Here is a 25,310-nt window from a genome sequence, read left to right on the forward strand (position 1 = left end):
AACAAAAATCAACTGGATTACAGCTGAAAGAGGGGGAAAAACATGTTTAAAACAGGAATGGCCTACATCTATAGGCATTTTCTTTGCAGAAGGGAAATAAATCTAGCTTTATAGCTACAATAAGATTCATCTGGGTACCTCAAAATTTGACATGACAGGGAAAGTTCATCTCCACTATACATTGGCCTTTGACCCTTTTTTTTTCCCTTGAAAATCTAATAATCAAAACGTATGCCAAAGTGTGCAACTAGGGCAACCACGACTGAATGGAATACAGTCTGTGAAGACGCGATGGAGGGGATTGCGGTTCTCCGGTCGGCAGGACAAGAAGAGGACAATGGGTCCGTGATGAGGGAAAGGATTGTTTGACCCGGTTTGCGGACCTTTCGTCGCATTACGCCAAATCAATACAAGGGTGGAGGGAGGGCTGCTGAGTACAGAGTAAAAAGTCACTGCCTCCCGGAAGAGAGATGACACAACTCGTTGACGCGGCAACCCCTCCAGCTCATCCCAGCAGTTCCTTCTCTCGACTGCGCTGCCGACTATAGACCTATTCGCTTTTAAAACACTGAGTTGTGTCGGCCATAACTGGGGGGATTTGAAAATATGAAGGAATAAGATTCAACAAGATATGCAGTGAGTCAGGTGCATTGCTATGTCAGGTCATAAATCCATATTATTATATTTGGCATACTGAAGCCCCCTTCCCCCCAATTATGGCTGAAATAAACACTGATATAAAACAAACAGCACCAAACCAGAACAGGTCTATTGACAAGGCGAAAATAAAAGGAGATGATACAGACACCTCGGACAATGTTCGGTGGAGGTTTTAAAACTTCCATTTCACTGGGATGCACAGTGAGCCCTTGTCAAAGCGTTGCAAAATACTTGACTGATGCATAGATATGAGAAACTAAAGAGCATAATTTGCTTTACCATTTGTCTTCACTTTTCTACTGATATAAAGCTCTGGCATCCTGCCTCGGAGGCATCAGAGGTGTTGAAACATGCAAAAGTCAAATATGTACATCTTCCAATGCCAATGGACAGAATACAAGTAGTGTAGTATGTATTGAACAACTACGTGTAAAGGCAATACTGAGTAAACAGTCTAAATTATGTATTACAGATGTTTCACATTGAGGCAGATGAGGGAACATCAGCCTTTCTTTATACTGGTAAACAGGTAACCATCAAATGCAGTCTTCCTTGATCTGGACACAGGCCATCATAAGCAAAACAAGAGCATTCAAGGAACGCAACCCTGGAAATTATCTTTTTTTTTTAGTGGGTATAACCAGGGAGGTGGAAGAAAGATGGAGATGGCACTCTGAGAGCTTCCCTCAGAGAAAAAAATCAAGTGGTCTTACACCGATTAACGTCTTGAAATCCAACCCTCATTCTGTGATAAATATGTCAAAATCTGGCCTTATCGGTCCACCCATCACCCTCCGGCGCACAAGAGTGACGCAACATGATCTCCTTTCCAGGCCTTCCATAAACACACGCTCGTAAAAATCGGGCTTTGAAGCGATGCGTGGCACCGACAATATGACGTCATATTCAAAATTTTGGCAGTCTATTACATTCAGTGAAAGACGTCCCCCTTCGAAAGCTACAACTTATGGCTCAAGAATTGGGTAGCGTGGTATGTCTATACCTTTCGCTGGTTCAGCAGACTGTGCTGAGGAGATTGCCGTTTGAACCAGCGAAATCGGTACACAAACAACGGAGTTACTGAGCAGTAAGTTTTGTGCGCTAGAGATGTCATCATATTGTTTCTGTATCGGTTATGAGAAATCCCGCACATTTCCGCAATTTTTTTATAGTTAGAGAGGTAGGCCTGACCTTGATCTTCAAAATGATATAAGTTACATGAGCGTGTTCGGGCGTGTTTTCAAACAGTTCGAGTGTAAAAGTAGTGCTTCATAGAGACCGAGGCGGTTTTTTTTTTCGTCTGCACCCGAGCGAGCTGGGGCTTTTCAGCGTACTCGTCGAGTTGTTGTAGGGCCGCCGCGTAGGCGTCGGGACAGCGTTCGTTGCCGTTGTTTCGGTGAATTTGAGTTACTAGTAAATACATATTGGAATGGAAAGTTGAGTGTTAAAAAGTGTAAATTAGACATATCAGCCTTGATTATAATAATTTTCCGTAGAGAATTAAAGATGATATCTATAAAAGCCTAGATGTATGATGCTGTAAGTATATTTTAGGGGGAAAAACAGACCTTAGTATACAGTGTTTCGCCTCACTCTCCCTCGATCATTCATCGGTAAATACCGGTAATCGGCTTGACTCTACCCCATGCTTACGTTACAAAAAATTGAATTAAAAAGTAGTAGAGTACATCTCTGGAGCTAGTAGAATCTAACGTTTAACAGTGGTTAGATTCTAGTTTGTGAAATACTAGAGTCTACTAGCTAGGACTAACGTTAGGTATGCTTTTGCTAGGCAGCGTACCCGAGGTGACGCTGCGCTATTAAACAGTGTCCCGAGCCTTGCCCTTGCCTTGGCCTCCAATTTCCAAGCCAAGGCCCAACTAACTTTCTGAGTTTCAGTTTCAATTGCAAATCAAATTTCGTTAAGTTGCGGTGTCAATGTGATTTTGAATTTGCTAAAAGCAATTCCTCCTCAACAAACTCGTCTCCGTCAAAATCACGATCGCCAGATCCACCACCACTGCTTACACCACTGCTTTACAGAATACACTCTAGGAGTTAATTCTGTGCTTACACCGTAGGACGCCATTTTATTCCCCGACCACAATGCATTTCGCGTCGTGATTTCCGCCACAAGATTTACGACTTGCAGTGCGCCGAGCGTGAGTAATGGGATTACGGGAGGGGGAAAAAAACGCTGTCGGGGCCACGCATGACTTCAAAGGAAACTCAGAAGAGCACACTCCATCTTTCTTCCACCTCCCTGGTATAACATGTCTGACCACTAACTTATCAGCGTAACGCATAAATATTTCTTGGAGCACTGTGGCATAATAAGGCATGATTGATGTCAACTTGAAGGATCCTCCACCCCCACACCCCTTTGTAACACAGTAAGTCCCTGCCCTTCTTTGAATAAATGCTACACAGACTGGACCCTTGATGCCCAGAAAAACATTTGACTTCAAAGGGCAAGCTTGGAAGTGGGGGGGGGGGGGGGGGGCTGTCAAGAAAACGGGATGGAGAAAAACATATTTGGCCACCATTTCATTCCTCCTTTCACCACCTCCATCATCTTCCTTCTTTTTTTTTTTCTCTCGCTCTCTCCTTTTTTCCCCCTTTTCTCCCCTGCACGTGAAGTCGCTACTAACGAGAACCCAAACTGACCTGACCTACTTCTCCTCTTGGACAAGCCCTTCTTTGAAAGAAGGAGGTGTGAGGGGGAATTTCCAGGACTCTGGCTCCCTTTTGAGGGAATAGTCTTCCTCCTTCACACCCCTTTCTCTGGGGGGAGGAGAGAGGGGGTGAGGGGGGGGGGGGGGGAGAAAAGGAGACAAGATAGAAGAGAAAAGATAGAAGGGGGAAGGCAGAGGGGTGAAGACCAAGGGGTGAAGACCAAGGGGTGTGCTAGAAGGGAAGAGAGGGAGGGGTAAGACAGAAGGGGGAAGAAAAGGGATGGGGACAGATGGGAGAAGAGATTGATTTGCTGTGAGGGTAAATGGAAAACTGGGACGAGGGCATTTTCAAGCAATGGCCTGGCCACAGAGGTGGTAGAGATGAACTACAGAAAGAGAAGTTCACACAAAACCCTCTCTAAAGAGTGGAGGCAAGTTTTCCATCAAGCTTTTTAAATCTATACTTCATAGCAGTATTTCAAATTTGATAGGGCTCACAGAAAGTGAATGCACACACACCACAGAACTTTTGCTATAATATATGTGGAATGTGTCGACTTCAAATTTGTAGAACTTGTGGAATTCACAAAGGTAGCTCCAAACTTGAATGAAGGAAGATCTGATCACAGTCAAGTATGTACAAGGCGTTATGAACCCACACACCTGCCTGCTTTGTCCCAAGGCAACTACAGTCCACTGTAGGGCAAGTGATATTGACAGGCACTTTCACAAATTAAAAGTAGATATTCCTCGTCCATATGCTCCTTCAAGGCATACAGGAAAAGATCTTTTGTATTAAATACCCTGATGTTTGTTTCCAACAACAACTGATCTTCAGCCATGAACGTACGCAGTTGAACTGAAGAGGGTGGCCCAAGGAGTAGGGTCGGGAGAAGGTCCAATTTTTCGGCTGGGGGCACGACTAGGGAAAGGGGGACGCAGGAATGACAGACACACGGGCCTTTGGTTACGAGGACCGAGCTGTCGGATTTGGAAAGTGCGAGAAAAGTGTGTTGACACTGAAATTGGAACGGGGGATTAAGGTGACTTGGACTCTGGCACTGCTGTGTGTGTGTGTGTGAGCTCTCCTTTGAATCAGATGTATAGTGTATTGGGCAGGGAGGCAGTTTCTACCTTTCTGGAAGGAGCACGTTTTGTGAGGTCTTGCTTTCAATCATGTACACTGTAGATTCCCAGTTTCCCTTGGAGATGGATATATAGTAGGAGGGTGTCTGCAAAACAAAAACTCTTCTTCTTCTTCTTTTAAATCCTCCAACGATTTTTAAAAACACAGTGCTTTCTACTCTCTTAAGCTTAAGAAATTAAAAAGAAAGAAGATTTTAGACAAATAAGCAGTATCCAAAACATGACCGACTTTGTCGTTTTCAACAACAAATAAATAAAGGTTCTGCTGGTTGTGTTTCTGTCAGTGACTATCAGTCGTGAGTGCAAGTAACTTTCTAGGCCAAAAATATTATTGCATCTGTTGAATATTTTGCCCTAACAAGACAGATTTCACCCTGGGAATGAGTTTGATCTCGTATCTTACATCTTATCTCATCTTATCTAATGTCTTATTTTGTACGTGATGATTTAGATAACAAAGTGCTATCTGAACAGCGACTGTACTTTGATGCACCACACGACAAAATATGTGAAATAGCTGTTAGTAGGCTGCCAAATATTGAAAAAAGAAAGTGGGGCAAATCAAAAAACAATCGAGCACTACAGTAACACTTTTGGCCAAAGCAACACACGTTTTTGTGTCAGTGAAATATGATATCATAAAACACATGTCCCAATTTCCACTGCCATCATCTCTCTACCCATCTCAAACTTTACATAAGGGGCCCTCTCGCCAAACAACCAGTGAGACAAAAGTCTGACTCTAGCAGCCGTTCGACTTTCGAGTTTCAAACTTTTTCTGCTTTCTGTCTTTGAAACGTCAGCTTGAGTTTAGAAGTATTTTTTTTATTATTTTTTTTTTTGATTGTCTGTGTTTGGTTTTGATGATCATCCATATCAGTAAATGAACTTGATACTGATGGTGTGAGATAAAATTCAGGCTCTCATGACCCAAATTTCTCAAAATGCAGGTCAAGAAACAAGGACACAAACCGACATACCCACACACGCACACACAAAAACCCACAAACCCACATAATATACAAGGTGTTCTCCCGAGTTAGATTTCTGAGGGAATAATTGCACATTATGCTGAACTAAAAACCCTAATGAGTAATTCTTTGAAGAAGAAAAAGCTAAATCTTCAATAAAATGGAAATGGGAAAAGGGTGTACAAAACAGGTATAGAAATAGGTCATCCATATTACAGATTTACAATTTTTGGTCAGAATTGTGACTCCCATTCTACTTAATAATTCTGTATAAGTGCAATATGGACACATGTCCGTAACAGATTTTTTTTTAAAGATACCTGTAAAGAATTGACACAAAAAGGTGTGAAACTGTAAATATGAGACTTATATCAGAGAAAGAAAAAATTGAAAGATTGAAAAAAAAAAAAATTAGGCCGGAAGGGGTCACTCAAAGGTCAAAAGAGATCTTGTAATCTACGCCCAAATGAAGAAACGAAAAAGTTTCTGGCACAAAGGATGCAGCGGCAAATTCCCCACTGCCTCTGAATGCGGACTTGGTGGAGTCCATTTACTCATTCAGCTCTGATTAGAGCCATCCTCCCACACAGCAAACCAGGCTTTCTAGAAGATGCTGCTGGCTGAAATACTGGAATACTGCCCACCAGTAGGATTGAGTGATTTAACTCTCTGAATACCACCTGCTTCCATAACCCCCCCCCCCAAAAAAAACAAAAACAAAACAAAACAAAACAAAACAAAACAAAACATAACACCAAAAACCAGAATTATCACTGAATGCGATTAATACCCCCACCTAAATTTTAATAGGCTCAATGCACAATTATGGTGAAATACCAGTGTTTCATAATGTGAATGCAAATACATCGTGAAATATAATGCGAAATGCATCACGGAATATACTGTGAAAATGCATCGCGAAATACCATGGCATTTAGGGCAGTAATTCAAACTTTGCATGATATGTGGACGCAAGATTTGAGTGAGAAAAACCACCAATTGTACAAAGGTGTATTTGTCATGTGACCCGTCACACTTGCTGTCTTCTCCCTGTAGGAGATAAATGCGTACATGCAGTGCGTCCCTATGAGAGGTACTACCCTAACAATTCCTTTGTTTATCAGATACTGTATAAGCCGAATATTTCGCAAATTTCTCGAATCGAGCGCAATTTGCGAATTTAAAGACACATGAAAATATTGACTCTGATCCCGACATGCATGTGATGTGCACACATTTCTCCATTCAGTACGGTGCTCCACAATCACGAATTTAACCACTCACGAAATCATTCAGACTTTTCTTCAGAATAACAAAACTGGACATTTTTTCATGGGGGGCAAACATACTATGGATTTCCAGTGAATTTATTCAGACCCCCTAAAAAAATTCCATCCGTTATTTTCTACACGAAAGGAGAGCATATTCTTGAGTGACATGGGGTTAACTTTTAATTTCTTAAAAAAAAAAAAAAAAAAAAAAAACTCTGAGGTGTATTACCATAAGATTTCATATAAGATGTTGGGGGACATTATTCTTCAACCATGCAAAATCTTGTGACCATTGCAAATGGGACATACGACCTTTAAGCACACCCAGTCTCTCACACTGCCCCTCCCTAACGTTTTGTGTCATAAGTAATTAAGGTGGAGTAGGGATGTTTGTCTCCATCTCAAACTTGCCGCAGCAATCCACGGCAATTTAGCCACGAACTCTGAACTATGTGCGATGCTAGAGAGTGTTCAATATTTACACACGGAAATCACCAGCGAAATATTTGATATTGTGCATTGAATTGGCCAGTAAGATGAACAGAAGACGAGGGCGCATATATTTTCTTGAACATATAAGAAGGAAAAACATATCATTGGGGGGAGTAGTAATGTAGACCGGATTGGCAGCAGTGGGGAGAGCGCAACCACCGGTTTGTACGCATAATGTTGCTTGCACAGTATGTGCATATGTCGTAGCATGTGTCTTTGTGTTTGTGCATGTGTGTGTGTGTGTGTGTGAGTGTGTTTTGTGTGTGTATGCGCGTGTGCGTGTGTGTATGTGTGTGTGTGCATGTGTGTCTGTGTGTGCACTGAGCCAGTGGCTGTCTACCGGTCTCAATCCGGACGTGTTCGGCCGTGGTGCGGGGGCGTCGCAAATGGCAATTTTAGCATTCATGGAGAATAAATTGACAATGTTGTTCGGAGCCCCGCAAGTTTCGGGACGGAGATGCAGTGTGGTGGGATAATTGGAGAAGACAACATTAAAGGTGGTGGTGGGGGAGGGGGGGGGGAGGATGAGAGAGAGAGAGAGAGAGAGAGAGAGAGAGAGGAGAGAGAAGGAGAAGAATAAAACAAGACAACATCCGAGATGAGAGAGATATCAGCACAGAGTTTGAGAGAGGGAGAAAAGGGGGTGGATGGAGGTGAGGGACGCCAAAGTTTGGATAACGGAATTGTACTGAGGCATTGATTACAAGACGCAGAAAGGCATGCGTGGGACATGTGAAGTCTCGGATTTTCAAGGTGACAACCTGATTAAAAACAGAGGACTGAAGAAAAAAAAAAGAGTAATGTTAAAACAAACAAGACGTGGTTTACACATTCAAAGGATGATATAGTGGTGGTGGGAGGATCAACCAGGAAGAATGGATTTTTTTTCTTCTTTTTTAACCAAGACAATGTCAATAGCATTCTTCTACTTGAAGGTGGGTAAAGACAGACACTATAAAGGGAGGATGAGAACTGACCGACTAGAGTGGAGAGCACATGGACCAAATCTTGCGCAATGCCACATCAACATTTATTTCATTCCAATAAATAGAATCATAATTCAAGGCATTCATACAATCAGTACCCCTGGGCCCTGTTTTATGAAGAGTTAAGATTGATTATAAAGTTGATTTCAACTATAAGTCTATGGCAACCTGTGTGGTAAGGAAATTTAAAATCGATTTTTATCTTTTGATAAAACGGGGCCCAAGATTGTTTGAACCGAGACACTATGACACTATTTTGCTCTCACCCCGCCCCCCTTTTTTTAAATTCAATACAGAGATGGGGACAGATGCTCTGACTACGGTGAGACAAAAATCAGAGATATTACTAAACACAAGATGAGGAGAAAGCTGGGAAGAGCCAAGGAAATCAAAAGGAATGGATGTGATCAGAGAGGAAGGAGACAAGAAAGAAAAGAAAAAGAACAAGAAAGATGCAGAGAAGAGGAGGAGGAGGAGAAGAAGGAGTGGGCAATGAATGGTACATTGTATATAGACTGTACATTTACAGCCAACAACTCCCTACTTCTCCCATACTCATTCCCGAGATGCAGAGATGCGGTCCCGAATACCATAACCCCGGTCTCCATCAGGAGAAGAGAGGAGAGGAGAGGAGAGGTGGAGGAGGAGGCACGGGAGAGTCAGCGGCGGAGGAACAAGAAACTACAATGATTGATGGACGCCCACGCACATCCACCAGACCAGAGCTCAGACAGAGCACGGAGGAAACGGAGGAAGAGGAAGGGGGGAGAGAGAGAGAAGGAGTCGGACGAAGAGATGTGAAAAGAGATTGAAGAAGGGAGAGAGGGAGGCAGAGCTGAAAAGGAGAGAGACAGCCAGAGCCTAAGAGGAATGAAAACAAGCGGGGAAAGGTTCAGAAGTTCAGCTGTTCCCTCTACCGGCCACCCTCCCTCCTCTGCCCCTCTCTCTCTCTCTCTCCCCCGCTGAGCCGAGCGAGCCGGGCGCACATATTTACGATGATGGTGGCGTAGGGAGAACTTGCACTTTGCCGCATCAGACACTGGACAGGCCACAAGAGCAAGAGCACTCGTACGAAATTCCTTCACTGTACCAATAAAAGATCTCTTTGCTTGGGGTGTCTGGCTTGTTCTGCATCAAAGCTGGGATGCGGCACAAGTGAAAAGCTCACCATTAGACTTCACTCTAAGTTGCAGAGGACTGACTTTGTGGAGCCTGCACACTTTAAACTGAAAAGTATTTCTTTCATATGTGCAGAGTAATTCAATCAATGGATATAACGGACAATAGACAGTAATATCATATGAAGATTTAATACCATCATCTCTTTCTCCCTCTCTCTATCTCTCAAATGTCTCCTCATCGGTGGTGTTTGACCACTTTGACCAGACGCCACTCAATTCCAGACCGTTTTCGCTCTACTCCAGCATCCTGTCTGCTGACTTCACATCACCCGTCTTATCTCGTCACGTTTTATCGCCGACAATCCCGACTGAGCGGAGTAGCATACCACTTCCTTGTCGATCCTTCAACCACATCAGTCACTCACCTCGCCCCACACACTCCTTATCACACGCTGTCATCCGCCGATCATCTCGGACTGGTGTAAAATGCACAATTAATTACCCGGCGATAAAACTCACTTTCGCTTTAACGCACTAGCCCCACAAATCACTTTCGTCACAGGAATATCTGTCTATTCCAGGAGCTACACTCGCAATACAAGAATATGGGGGGAGGTGGGACTTATTGCATGATCATTTTCTCAATCAGAGCCAATAAACTGTTTTCATTACATGAAAACTCACTTGCAAACACTCATTATTCAAGAGAAAACCTTTTTTGCATGGTGTCTCCTGAGTTTACCGCTCACAGGCAGTTTTCAATTGATAAGCCTCAACTGTTTTTGTTGAGGTAACAGAAGCACACACATTGAAATTCCCATGGAAACACATAACACTCACTCACACACACACACACACACACAAAGAGGTAGAGATACATGCAGCACTGTACATATCCTGGCCCTGTTTGACTATTAAATACAATTCAAGATTTTGGCACGAACGCCCATGAATAGAAAATGCAGGCATCTGTTATGGCTGATCTGGAACCTCACTTTGTTTCTTTGACAAAAGGAAGAATGCTTTGTTTAACCAAGTGAATGAATTCAACCGTGCAAAACTTTAGGCAATTTCAACCCAACAACAGGGAGTTTGCTTTGGTACATTGCTTGGCTAGCCCTAAACCCTCACCATCCAACATATCACTAGACCAGCTCATAAAATTTTAGTTATTTACCAAAATCTGTGATATCCCAAGCTTGGTGTTTTGAATTTTAGAACTTTATCTTCATGCACATATGGTTTTCAACCCACATTCTTTCTGACAAAAAAAAAAAAGAAAGAAGAATAAATAAACATTTCATCAAAATCCCCTTAAATGAAGTTATCAGCAATCATACAATTTATGACCAATTCTTTATCTCAGATCCATCAAGCCTTAACACAGACCCACTAATCCTAAAAATGCAGACAGAAGAAATTCACAGAGATAATATCTGGACCAAAGACTCCCTTGTCAATATGCCAGAACTAGACTAGGTCTTTATTTCATTCATTTCAAATCAATGTCATGTTTGGTACAGAAAATCTGACAAAATTCTCTACATGTACCATGACCACATCATCTGATATTTGATAAAGCTTTTTAGTGGACCTCTCAACTCTTCCTTTTTCTTTTTTCTTTTTTGGAACATTACTTTGTACTTTGCCATTATGCGTGTATTATCTTTATTTGTTACCTATCATTTATTTTTCACACAGTTGAATGAATGGCTATAACATAATTCTGGATTAATTCTATGTTATGCAATGTTGGAAAAAAAAAGAATGAAAAAGAAATAAATTGAATTGAAAGTGAATCTGATACTAAAAGAATAAAAACAAGGACAGATATATAATTTGTTTGAAACAAATAACAAAATGAATTAGTACATGACTAATATACACACAAAAAAAAGTTTCCTGCCTTCCAAACTGGTCTATAAGAAGTTGATAAACTGCTCCATAAGGACCATGACAAGCTGATAATAAAACTATTACATATTTCACACTGCAGATTGCAATGCTGCATTCACAAGCCGGAACAAACTCCAAGCATTTCGCACATTATCGGCCCGTCCTGACGTCATGGCAACGGCCAGAACCGAACTTCCTTATAAGTCTGCGGCCAACAGTCAGTCAGTGATATGAATAGAAAAAGTAAACATGATCGCTTTTTTATTCTCCACCTCATTCGTTTCTCCGCATCCCCCCCCCCCAAGTCTAGTTCTGTCCTTACCTCTCTCAAGATCTTTAGTATCCTCTCCCTTTTTATTTTACTTCTCTGTAATTTTTTTTTTTTTTTTTTTTGTGAGGTTTTCCGTGTTTTCCCTAAAAATACTGCATATACTTCCTCACACTCGATGTTAACGACAGCCTGCAGTTAAAGCTCTCCCTTGTTGACTCAACCCAAAATAGAAGCCGGCAGCGTATATTTGCAATCACTTATGACGTCACCGAGTACGCATATCCGCGATGGTGATCCACAAGATCAAGTTGTAACATTCGAGAAAAAGGAGAGAGAGAGAGAAATTGTGCTCTCAGACACACACCCAAGGACGCACGGAAAAACGGTGACGGTCTGAGCTTTATTTTTATTATTAATGCACGCAGGAGTATGGCTAGCAAACATGCAAATCCCCCACTAATTCCACATTGATTTCATTTCTGTTTTTGGGCACAAATTTCCATCTTTATTCCGATGGTGAAATCTTATCCTATACCTTCTCAGTCTACTTACAAGTTAATAACCCCTATTGCTGGGGGGGGGGGGGGGGGGGACAGGGATAACTCCTGTGTTTCATTTGCAATGAATGTTGAATAGTGCAACAAAATTTCAGTACTACCAACACAGAAGTTAGAGGACTTGTGAAGACCATACTGCTGGGACAAAGAATGAATGAATGCCCGGTTTTGATTAAAGGTCCTTTTTACCTTTGGGAACACTATTAAAAAAATTTTCAATGTAGGTCTGTTGTACCACAAAACATCCTGTCATTTAAAATCTTTGTGATAAAGCCTAACATATAAGGAGAGATCTGTATTTTTCTCAATAAACAGTAACTGTAGACACTTTGGTCTGGAAACATTTTCACTATAACTATTGTTCACATTTTGTATATTTAACAATACTTAACATCGATTTTACTGATTCAAATTTTTACAGTGGTTGTTTCTATCCATAACTCCCATTTTAGAACTATTTTGAAGCACTAATGATGGGTTTTTGTTTCATTTACAAATGGTAAATTATGCCTTCAAGAAGCCCACACAAGGGTGGGCTTCAGGTTTGCTATTGTTTTCTTTTTTGTTTAAAGTTTATTCAACAAATTCTGCCTTCTACTTCAGGCTCAAAAGCAATAATGAGATTGCAAATTGACAGGAATATTGATATACAGTGGGGAGCCACCAGATGAATGGAAGTTTTGCAAAATTAAGACCAATACACAGAAAAATAAATCATCTTTATATGCGCAGCCATGTTTTGGCAACAACCACAGAAAGGTAAAACCATGTGATAAACTAATACAACTGAACGAAACATGCCTACGAGAATACACATTATGAATATGAAAGGCTGCTGTCAGTTCAGGAATATTCCATTTTGTTGAAGAAATGGAAGAGAACACAGAATGGTTCTGCTGTTTCGTTTTCGGACAAAAGCCGAAAATACCTCCCAGTCATCGCTCAACCAGACAAGGGGAACAAAAACTGGACAGAGTTACGTAATATTATGTAATCCTGTCTAAGCAGTAAACTCCTGCCCAGACACATACCTCCATTCACACTGAAGACACACTGACAGTGTATAGGATGTGATATATGACCAGGGATGGCACCCAACTTCACGTCACAGCAGACACACATGGCAGAAAGAGCTCAGCGAAATGAAGTCACTTAGACTCAGTAATTCAGACCCTGTTTATGCAATAATGATTCAGAAGCACTATAAATGTAAAACACGATATTTTCGCGGCATGAAATTTTCGCGAATTGGAGCCGACGGCCCTTTTCGCAGCATGACATTTTTGCGAGTTGCCTCTAACATTCAATGCATATAGCGTAGACAAGAACTTTCACATGCATTTCAATTTCGAGAATCTTGGCTCTCGCGAAATTAAAATGCATGCGAAGATTCCTTGTTTTACATGCAGTATCATAGGCCCTAGAGGAAGACAATTACTTAATTAGAGCATTTTGAGACAGTATAATAGTTTTCCTTCTTGGCCTCTCAAGTATAATCTCACACACTGCAATCATATTCCATCACTTATTCTGGACATAAACAATTACAGACTATGACTGGGTTACCTGTAAATTAAGTGAAGAACTATCATGACCACAAATGTAAAAAAAAAAATAATAATAATAATAAAATAAAATGAAATAAAATTTTCACACATTGTAAAGCCGCCAAGTGATTTAAATGTGTATTTTGTACTTTTTGAAACAATATGGATCGAGAACACCTCTCGAATTGAGCAAGTTTAAGCGAGTCGTACAGTGGGAGGATGGGGCAAAGGAAAAATCTGCAAGGGTCTGTATGCATAGACTAGGGTTCAACCTGAGGACAAGCTGGATGCTAGCAGCATGCTATCAAACATAGGAGAAATCAAGTGCACACAATATGTTAGCATGTGTGTGCATGTGCCAGTCCCTGAATAAGTATGTGTATGTGTGTCCATGCGCACATGCCAAGTGTGTGTGTGTGTTGGAGGGCTGCCTGGTAGTGAGTGGGTACATTGTATGTATGTGGATATGGTGCTGAGGACTGGATAGACTGCGTCACAAGGCACGCTATTCATAATACACAGAAATATGCGGAATCATGGTTTGAAAAAGAGACTAAATAGCTCTGCTTTTGAACCATAACACATAATATCTATAGAACACACACGCCATGCACTGTAAGATATTTTCTTTCTTTCTTTCAACCAGTCCTCAATTATTACAAGACAACAATGCAACACAAGAAGATTATACTGTGTATAACACTAACATATGAAGAGTTTGTTTGCAAAAACCGATAAGTCCATATTTGCCAAATGGAGATATTTGCGATTAAAGGTCAAGAAAAATAAAGAACATAATAAGAAAATTTTTGCTTCGTTTGACCATAGCTTCAAAAATGTACCTTTATATGTAATGACCAATATATCATTTAAACGGTATTATTTTACTTCTGGAGTCTCCGAAAGAGACTACATTGAGAGACCCGCTTTGCGCACGCGCAGTCATATCGCTTTTCTACGCACGAGTATTCGAACGCAGTTCCCTTATCGCAGTCGAAAATTCTGATCTTTTTTCGCATTTCGCGGTACTAACGGTTCTAGAAACCAGCAGTTAGTGGAATTTAGATTCCGCTATCTTCCTATATCGTACAACGATTATTCGGTGCTTAGCAAGGCGGCAAGCACAGCCCTTTCTAGCGGCCTCATTCCACGAAAGTCACGCGGTGGCTACGGTGATGGAGGTACAACAGCCCCAAGAACAGCTGCATCATCCGGCTAAGCCCGGCGCAGTGGCAAACACCAACGTTGTTTGCGAAGAACGTTCCCCTCCGACAGGCAAACAAGTCAAGCCGAAAAAGAAACTAGTTAAGTCGGTCACGGTTTCCGGTACTAACATGGCGGGTAAAGTGCCGCAAGCGAAGCAGGGCCCAAAGACGGCCGAAAAATCCTCGGATGTCGAGGACAGACTATCGAGACTGGAAAGTCTTCTGAGTAAAGTGGTCGACGCGCTGCCCAGTGTATGTAAACTCCACGCCGCCGAAACCGGCATCGCGCCATTTTGTGGCGTACGATGAGGCGCACAGCGCCGGACAGTGTGAAATTGCTATGGAAACTGATTTTCAACAGTGCGGGGAGCCGCACGTGCGTGACACGGGCGAAGCCAACAGAGAAGAAGGCGAATTTGCGTCAGACGCGGCAGACGTGCTAGAAATTCCCGTTCTCGCAGCAAAATTTGCCAAGCCGGGTGATACAGGGCTACCGGTAGACGAGGACTTAGCCAGCTCTACTACTTACCTCATAAGCCACCCTCTAGAAGAAAAAGTGTTGGAAGAGACGGCATCTAAGTATCCAGCCCCGAGCAACTGTGTTTACCTCGCTACACCGAAGGTGAACGGCCCGATCTGGGATAACCTACCGCAACACACACGCAGTAGAGATGCCAAGTTACAGCGTGTGCAGAAGTCGCTGACGAAGGGCCTGAGCGCGCTAATACAGTCCTTCCCATCACCTCGGCTGACCAACACACAGCAGGACGCATTGGCGTTGCTGTGCAATGCCAATTTTGAACTCAATTCGTTGAGGAAAGAACTTATCAAGCCGGACATGGCAGCCACTTACTCTCATCTTTGCAAACCTTCCACTCCCGTCACTAAATTCCTATTCGGGGATGAATTGGGAAAGAGAATGAAAGATCTCAAAGAGGAGCAGAAAGCTGCATCAGGGGTGATGAGAAACCCAATTTCGCGGCCACAGTCTAGTACGTACCACCCGTACAGGGGAGCAGCTTTCTCCAAGCGACAATACAGAAGTGCTGGCTGGACTGCAAGTTCAGCTGCCTCAACACACAGACCAACAGCCGGCGGTAGTAGCAGGCCTTTTTTAGGTCAGCGCCCACAGTGGGGTCACAGCAAGCAGCCACCACCCCGCACAGCGAGCCGCCCCCCACAACAGGCTCCACAGCACAGGCCTCCAATGCAGCGCAAGAAATAACTACCAGCATACCCAAAGAGGTAGGTAGTTTCGATTCACATCATGATCATACCTGCATTCCCCAATGTATTTGTACGTGTGTGCAATGTATTCCAAAGAAAGCTCCAGTGGCAGTCGGAGGTCGAGTGAGGCTTTTTTACAGGCGATGGTGCCAAATCACAGCTGATCCATTTATTTTGGCAGCAATCAGGGGTTACAAAATTGAATTTGAAGAAGCATGTATGCCCCCTAGGAGGGATAAGCCCATCATTCAATACAAACCAAACCAGCACAATTCAGCTTGTATTGACAGAGAGATCGCAAGCTTACTGACTAAGAATGTTATCGAAGAATGTGGTCATGAAGAAGGAGAATTTCTCTCAAACATTTTCACACGACCCAAGAAAAATGGGGGTGTTCGACTAATACTTGATTTGACAGATTTGAACAAGTGTGTGAGCGTACAACACTTCAAAATGGATAACATTCATACAGCTGCCCTTTTAATCTCCCCAGATTTCCTAGCCTCAGTCGACCTCCGAGATGCTTACTACTCCATTCCAATTGACACTGAACACAGAAAATTCTTCAAATTTCCATGGCAAGGGAAATTTTACAGGTTCAAAGTCCTACCAAATGGGCTCAGCACAGCGCCCAGACTTTTCACCAAGCTCATGAAACCTGTTTTCGCTACACTGAGAGAAATGGGGCACATAGTATTAGGCTACCTTGATGATACTCTCATTATCGGAGAGTCAATAGAACAAACAAAGGAGGCTGTACGTGCAACCACAAATCTCCTGTCTGAGCTAGGTTTCGTAGTCCATGAGGAGAAATCTATGCTAGAACCCCAACAAGAGCTCACATTCCTAGGGTTTAAGCTGCACACTGGTGATATGACTATCTCCTTGCCAGAAGAGAAAATGCAGGACATTATCACAGTCTGTTCAGACTTGCTTGACAATACTAGACCCACAATCAGGCAGGTGTCACATGTTATCGGGAAGATAATAGCTACTTTCCCTGGAGTCCAACATGGCCCTCTTTTCTACAGATGCCTAGAACGTGACAAAATTGCCGCCCTTAAAGCTAACAAAGGCCATTTTGACAGACCTATGAAGCTGTCATTAGAAGGGAAAGAAGAGCTCAAATGGTGGATTAATCATGTCTTTGAGGAGTGTGCACCAATTAAGCGTAACAGACCTACACTTGAGCTGCGTACAGACGCTAGTGGGCTTGGTTGGGGAGCCACAAATCTGTCCATTGAAACAGGAGGCAGATGGAACGATCTTGAAATGGAAAGAGCTAGAAAGAATGATATCAATTACCTGGAGACATTGGCAGCCGGGTTTGGACTGAAGTCCTTTTGCTCTTCTGTACATGATGTTCATGTCCTCCTTAGGTCAGACAACACAACAGCAGTTGCTTATTTGAATAACATGGGGGGTATTAAGTCCAAGGACTGTGACAGTGCAGCTAGAGACATCTGGAGGTGGTGCATGGAACGTAATATTTGGGTTACTGCAGCACACCTTCCAGGGAGTGAGAACACTGAGGCAGACAGCAGGTCTAGAAAGTTCAGTGACCGAAATGAATGGATGCTTAACAAGCAAGCCTTTAACAAACTAGTTTCAGTTTTTGGGCTTCCAGACATTGATCTCTTTGCGTCCAGACTAAACAACCAACTTGAGAGATATGTCACTTGGTTGCCAGATCCAAATGCAGAAGCCGTAGATGCATTTACGTTGGATTGGGGAGAATTCAAATTCTATGCCTTTCCCCCATTCTGTCTCATCCCAAGATGTCTTCAAAAAATTAGAACAGATGTTGATAGAGCTGAAGGCATAATGGTAGTGCCAAATTGGCCCACACAGGCATGGTTTCCTAAGCTGAAAAGGATGTTAAAGGGTGAAGCAGTGCTAATTACAAGGAGTAGGAACCTATTAACGCAACCTGTTACGCATGAACCACATCCCTTGTATGATCGAATTGATCTTCTCTGTTGCAGGTTATGCGGCAGCCCTTCGAAAGGACAGGACTAAAGAAGGAAATTGTGGACATTTTGGCCGCTTCTTGGAGAGCCTCTACCCAGAAACAATATTGTGTGTACATAAAGAAGTGGAAAGACTTTTGCAAGAGTAAGAAGAAAAGCCATCTTCACTCTAGTGTTCAGTTTGTTTTAGAATTTCTTAGTGAGCTTTTTCATGTAGGAGGTCTTGGATACAATGCACTCAACACAGCAAGAAGTGCGCTCGCATCATTCCTAGTTCTTGAGGATGGTGCCTCTACAGTTGGGAACAACATTTTGATATCAAGATTTATGAAGGGAGTTTTCCATCTCCGAACCCCAAGACCTCGCTATGTAGATACTTGGGATGTAAATATTGTGTTTTGCTATCTCAGAAAGCTGTCACCGGCAAATGCACTGAGCCTACAAGATCTCACCAAAAAGCTATGCATGCTCATGGCTCTCATCTCAACACAGAGAGCACAGTCGTTGCAGCTCCTGAATTTGGACAACATGATACTCAAGGGATCATCAGTTACATTTCATTTCAGCGAGCTACTGAAACAAAATAGGCCTGGAAACGCTGGCTACACACTGAGCATGAGAGCCTACCCTCCAGATCGTCGATTGTGCGTTGTCAACTACATCAAAGCCTACATACGGAGGACCGAGGAAATTCGAGGCCAAGAGCGTCGGCTCTTTATTAGTTTTCGCAGACCCCATGCGAAAGTTACGTCACAAACCATCTCCAGGTGGATCAAAGATGTTATGACAGCGGCAGGAATCGACACCTCAAAATATAAGGCTCACTCAACAAGAGCAGCTGCGACGTCAGCTGCACACAGAGCAGACTTGCCAGTTTCGTTTATCCTTGAGAAGGCAGGCTGGACGAATGAAAAGACTTTCAGAAAGTACTACAGAAAACCTTTGCTGGATGGGAGCAAGTGTCTTTCAACTGCTCTACTAAAATGACCAGGCAAGGTAAACAATTTACCGTTTTGGTAAATGACAATTCATAGTCATTTCTGTTATATTTCTTACAAATATGGCTACTGAGCTTCAAAATCTCAATGTAGTCTCTTTCGGAGACTCCAGAAGTAAAATAGAAAGATTAAATGAGAACTTACCTGTTTGAAATTTGATCTTTATTTTACGAGGGAGTTGTAGGAAGAGAATACATTCCCTCCTCTCCCTCCCAAAGTTTCAAACGTGAAGCTAAGTTCTCCATAATCTTTCAAATATCCAGCAGCCACATTTGATGCTTCGAAAAATGACTGCGCGTGCGCAAAGCGGGTCTCTCAATGTATTCTCTTCCTACAACTCCCTCGTAAAATAAAGATCAAATTTCAAACAGGTAAGTTCTCATTTAATCTTTCTATTTTGTACTTTATGACAGAGACCGTACTTCAAAATCTTTAAAAATGGACTTATCGGTTTTTGCGAACAAACTCTTCATACAAATCTTGTTGGATCTACCTCTCTTACTGTGCTCTCTATATATCTACCTGTCTTTGTATATCATCTATTTTTCTCCATGATAAACATACTGTAAAACGAGGAATGTTCGCATGCATTTTAATTTCGCAAATTTCGCGAGAGCCAAGATTCGCGAAATAAAAATGCACGTGAAAGTTCTTGTCTACACTCCAGGTCACTCGCGAAAATTTCATGCCACGAAAATATCTTGTTTTACAGTATATTCTTTCGAAGTCTTTCTCTCCTTCTCTACCTATCTCTCTCCCTCTCTATCTCTATCTCTATCTATCTATCTATCTATCTATCTATCTATCTCTCTCTATCTTCCTCTATCTTTCTCCATCTATCTATCTCTATCTATCTATCTATCTCTATCTATCTATCTCTATCTATCTATCTCTATCTATCTATCTATATCTATGTACCTCTATCTTTCTCCATCTATCTATCTCTATCTATCTATCTCTATCTATCTATCTCTATCTACCTCTATCTTTCTCCATCTATCTATCTCTATCTATCTATCTCTATCTATCTATCTATCTCTATCTATCTATCTATCTATATCTATCTACCTCTATCTTTCTCCATCTATCTCTCTATCAATCTATCTCTATCTACCTCCGTATCTCTCTCTTCATATCTATCTCTCTCCATAGATCCATCCATTTATGTTATCTATCTATCCATCTTTCTATCTATTTATCTATCTATCTCTATCAATTGTATCATATATGATCTATCTACCACTACCTATCAGCTATTTCTATCTACCTACCTCTCTCTATCAATCTATCACTCTCTATCTATCTCTATCGATCTATCTCTATTTATATATTTCTCTCTATCTACATATCTCTTACTTATCTTTATCATTTTTTTTCTACAGAACAGAAATCTTATACTGTAAATGTGAAAATGTTCAGTGTTGAAAATACTGCATACTTTGTGCAACCAGAAACTAGCACAAAAATAAAAGCACACAAATACTTTTGCTTGCCATATGTTCCAGTAGTTGATGTCTTGATTTTGCAGAATAAAAAACATGTGAAACTCATCTTACCTGGCGGAGCGCACAAGATAACTTGCGCAAAAACATCCACTTTTACAGTACTCTACTTATCAGTATTTTTTAGATATGTCTCATTCTATTTGCTTCATTAATCTCATCTGTACTCAAAGAGAAATGAACACAACATACATCAGTGCATAAAAACATACCCACACAACCATAGTCTTACCTCACACTGATGCACACACACAAACACACACACACACACACACATACATGCATACATACACAAAAGGAGCTGAGTGAATTCTCCCTCTCTCTCCTGTGTTGACACACCGCACAATATCCCACGCATGGGACTATGAGGCAAGTCTGCCCAGCAGGCATTGACAGCGTACGGAAGGCGATCTCCATTTCACGGAGGGAAATATGACGCTAATTCAATGACAAGGTCGTAATTCTGCGGTTCTCCACGGGGAATGCCAGAATTTTCTCCCAGGAAGTCAATGTATCATCGCGGAAAAACGAGGTCGCGTCTCTCCCGCTCTGGACTGTGAACTCTCAACCATGAGTACAAGCCCAACCAGGAACACAACTTTTTCTCTGTTCTTCCCTTTCATCCCTCTAAAATTCAATGTTTTTAATAGCAAAGTCCATTCTCTAGAGTAATGTGATACATGATGCATCATACAAAGAGGTGCACATCTGCAACCACATACATAATTTTCCTAAATTTTAGTCCATCGTCCAACATTTTGTTTGTTTGTTTGTTTGTCCCCACATCCTAATGATACTATGCACTACATATCAATCTGATGATGAAAATGTAGATTGTTTTTCTTCCTCATAGATGTTTGTTTTTTCCATTTAACTTATTTTTAGCTCAAACTGAAATGCTGGCATGAAACAGCCGCAAGTTTACAGAAGTAAGAGTGCTGACAGATTTCAAGGATGAAGAAAGGCCATCCAACCCTGTGTACTATTATTGCACGATACCGGCTTATCTCGCAGATAGTAGCGAGATACGCGTACACTGTCGGACGAAAATGCACGTCATCAACACCGCAAGGAGAGGCAGATAAGCTGGCTAACTTTACACAAACGTGTGGGTTGCGTTTCCATTTGAAGCAACATTTTCCACTCCATCTCTATTGTTTGGCAAAGGGTTCAATGACCGTCCTCATTTAAATCGCGGGCCAATGCAAAATCAGAAACGTCGGAGGATCGCGCAGATCAACCGTCCCATGTTCACTTCTGAATTAGACCCAAAGAAGGTATCATGGCGCCGCCGTATAAAAGTCGACCGGAGAGAGTGGATTATTGAAGAACATGTTGGGGAAAAATACCATACAAGAAGACTGGCATTTGATTACCACAAATTAGTCACCCCAATGACTACATGCTAAGTTTGACAGTGCCTTCAGAGACTGCCTCTGATATTACAATCCACTTGTGTTGGCGTGTATCAACTTTCAATCTTCACTACATTATTGCATGTTCTCCTAAAACATAAGAAAAAAAACCCTTTTTTAAGAAGGATTTTCAAAGATACTTCCTGGAGTTTGTTCGGCTTCAAGGTATATGAAAGAGCTGCAATTTTTGAATTACATCTGATACCCATTATTTGCAACAGACTGGTTTCCTGGTGCGTTCAGATGAAAAGATTATCATACTTTTCCCAGGCCAAGAGAACATGCATGTGGTTACATGCTATCAAATCGCCTTGTACTGTACATGAAATACTTGGCGTCTTTCCATAGACTTGGTATCTTCAGAAAAGATGGGGACATTTGCCAACAAAATTTGAGAAAATCATGTTTGCATGCTTTACACTACAGGGTGCCTTCAAAAGGCAATTCTGTTTCATTTGTTTTTTATTTTATTCAGGGAAGCATGCTACAAAACAAAAATAAGACATTTATCATAGAGGGATAGGGAAGGAAAAAAATAAAAGAAGGAAACATTCTCATAAGAATCAGAACATTTCTGATGAAAGATTTTCACAGGGGGCTAAATATCTTACAAATGTAATTTTTTTTGTACTCCCAATAATAATCAAAATAAATCGATTATAATTCAATCTACAACCTGTCCTCTTGCTATTTTGATCTGGAGTGGCAAAAACAGGAAAAGTGTGTGTGGGGGAGGGGGTGGTGGATGAAAACAGACAGAGTGCCGTGTTTTGTCGTTGTTGTTGTCACTCTTGTTTAACATTTGTGCTTGCTCAGAGTCCTTTTTTGGTCACTGCGCGATCAATGGGTGTAAAAGCGTCCTTCCGGCTTTCCACCTCCAAGGCTGTGGAATTGGCTGGAATACTGGATGGAAGAACTCTTCTTCGACCAGAGAAACAAGAGTGACGGTGATGCAGAAAAAGAAATAGAAAGGAGGAGGGGGGAGGTAGGGATACAGGAAGAGTGTATCAGGAGGGAAATAATGCCCTCCGATCCTAAAAATAGCCCATGGAAAGGTCTTCCTTCTCCCCCCCCCCCCCCCCCTCTCTTTCTCTATCCGTATCCATCCTCTCCAAGGCTAACCTTTTCTCTATTTGGTGGCACCCCTTCTGCCGCAAAGTACTGCGAAAGGGGAATCGTGCAGACTTCCGGGACAGGCAAGAAAAGAAAATGTATAAATGAGTCTATTTTCATCCGTAGTCCGTTACAGAGGTGTTTGTGATGGCAATAATATGATTCTTTCTTTACCGAGAATTTGATTTGTTTCAGCTTTGTGATTCTAAAACTGCAAATATACTATTGCAATAAATGTTTGTTGCTTTTTGTTGTTGCTGTTTTTTTTATAGTCATTCTCACTATTAATACTGTACAAAGACAAACAGCAGTAGCATCAGTATCAGGATACATGTACAATCTTGTTGCTGTACCCAGAACAGGGCCCACAACGTATCGGGTATAACTATAAGCTGATGCAATCGCCTTCCACGAAGATGATGGAAGTTTGCCTCGAAAGATGTGCCAACAGCAAAACAAAAACAGAACACGAATCCTTTTGGCACCATCATTCAAAACACATTAGAGACAAGATACATACTAATGATGCATAGTACGAATAGAAAGTCTCTGTGGACACCTTCAATCTTCAGTCATCTAACTTTCTGGTACCTGAATCTGCTGAAGCTCCCCCTCCCCCCACCTCACCCCACAACATCTCCCCCCCCCCCCCCCCCCCCCCATTCCCAACATCTGGAGTGATTTCCATCAGCCTGTCGAGTGTTAAATAGTCACTTCAAACAGCTGGTCAACCAGCTGACCACACATGTTGTGTTATCGGTCATATGGTGACAGTAACCATCCTAACCCTGTGGTCAAGTTTCCCTTTCTTGAGCCTTTACCCCACCCCTATCATGTACAGTACATATTACCCATCTCATTCCATTATTTTTTAGCACTACTGACAGGAACAGAAATTGCATGCAAAATCTGGCAGAATCCTCGGAAAATTTTCATCCATGGATCGTGCTTTGCATAGCATTGCCAGTCGTCTGTTTCTGCGTTTTGAATACAGCATCATCAGCAGCTCCAAGCAGCCGCAATAACGCTGACAATATCCGCACGAGCCATGCATGGTGATGAGGTCTTGATTACGACAAGACACCCATACACACAGACAAACACACACACACACACACACGACTGTCCCTACCTGTCAATTTGTGAGAAGCGCTAGTATCCCCAGCAAAGTCATTAATGTGTCTGCCCTCGCTAAACTAACAAGGAAACAAACGCCGTTCACCATCCCCCCACCCTTCTATCTCAGCAACGCTGTAATTTCATCTAGCAGCATCACCATCATTAATTCCTTCCGCTCCTTTTTCTCACCACACCCCCCCCCCCCCATTTTCTCCAAGCTGTGTCTCAAAACCTTCTCTCAAACCCCATCTCCCCCATTGCATTTTCACTTTCTCAGCCCAATATCATGCTCACACACACACACACACACATCACAGACACACACATACATTTACACATACATACACTCACACACACGTACCCGCTCATTAATTCCTTCCGCTCACTTGTCGGCACGACGACGACGCGCCCTGCTCAAGAATTGATTCATCCACAGCCCGACAGATCGCCCTCCGAAGGCTGGGCACTCGCAATTTGTGAATGGACTGCACCAGAATGAGCAGGCAGGCCTTCTCTGCCCCCCCCCTCCCCTTCTGCTCCCTACCCCCATCCCCCCCCCCCTTCCATTTCAGCAAGGTAGAAGAGTTGGGGGGTGGGGGGGGCTAAGATTTGCCTCGCTCTCCCCTGCCAGCTGCAAAATGTCACTGCCGTTCTATTTTTAGGACAGGGAGGCGGAGGGCTGCCGGGCGAAATATGAATGCGATTGAAATCGGCCATTCCGCCTCAATCGCTTCTCTATGGGCTCGTTCGTGCAAGGGTTAGGAACTCGTCGGAAGGAGGGGAAGAGACTTGGAGAGAGAGGGAGGCCAAATTGTGGCTTCATTTCTCGTATTGAGAAAACATTAATTGATCTATTGAGAAATATAATCCCCATGGAACACTAAAATCCTTCACTTAGACAATGCAACCCTTGCATTTAATAGTGTAATCATACCAAAACGAACTGGGGATTACAATAATTGCATTGGTGCAATCATGACTAATAACCACTTTAGAAACACTAATCAATAAATCAATCACTGTGTATGGCTGTAAATCTGCCATTTCTGACTTTTCATTATCTCTATCTATCTATCTCTATCATTATCTCTATCTAATTAGTACACTTTTACATCTTCTCTTACAGGAACCATATTAGAAACTATTAAGAGCTCACATTTCCTCTCCT

General features: G+C 42.2%; 1 pseudogene; it reads left to right on the forward strand.

Moving 5' to 3' along the window:
- The first annotated feature begins 14,714 nt into the window (after positions 1-14,714).
- On the forward strand, positions 14,715-18,095 carry LOC140230070 (uncharacterized; annotated as a pseudogene).
- The last annotated feature ends 7,215 nt before the right edge of the window (positions 18,096-25,310 follow it).

This window comes from Diadema setosum, chromosome 6 (genome assembly GCF_964275005.1).
Source record: "Diadema setosum chromosome 6, eeDiaSeto1, whole genome shotgun sequence".
NCBI classification, from domain to species: domain Eukaryota; kingdom Metazoa; phylum Echinodermata; class Echinoidea; order Diadematoida; family Diadematidae; genus Diadema; species Diadema setosum.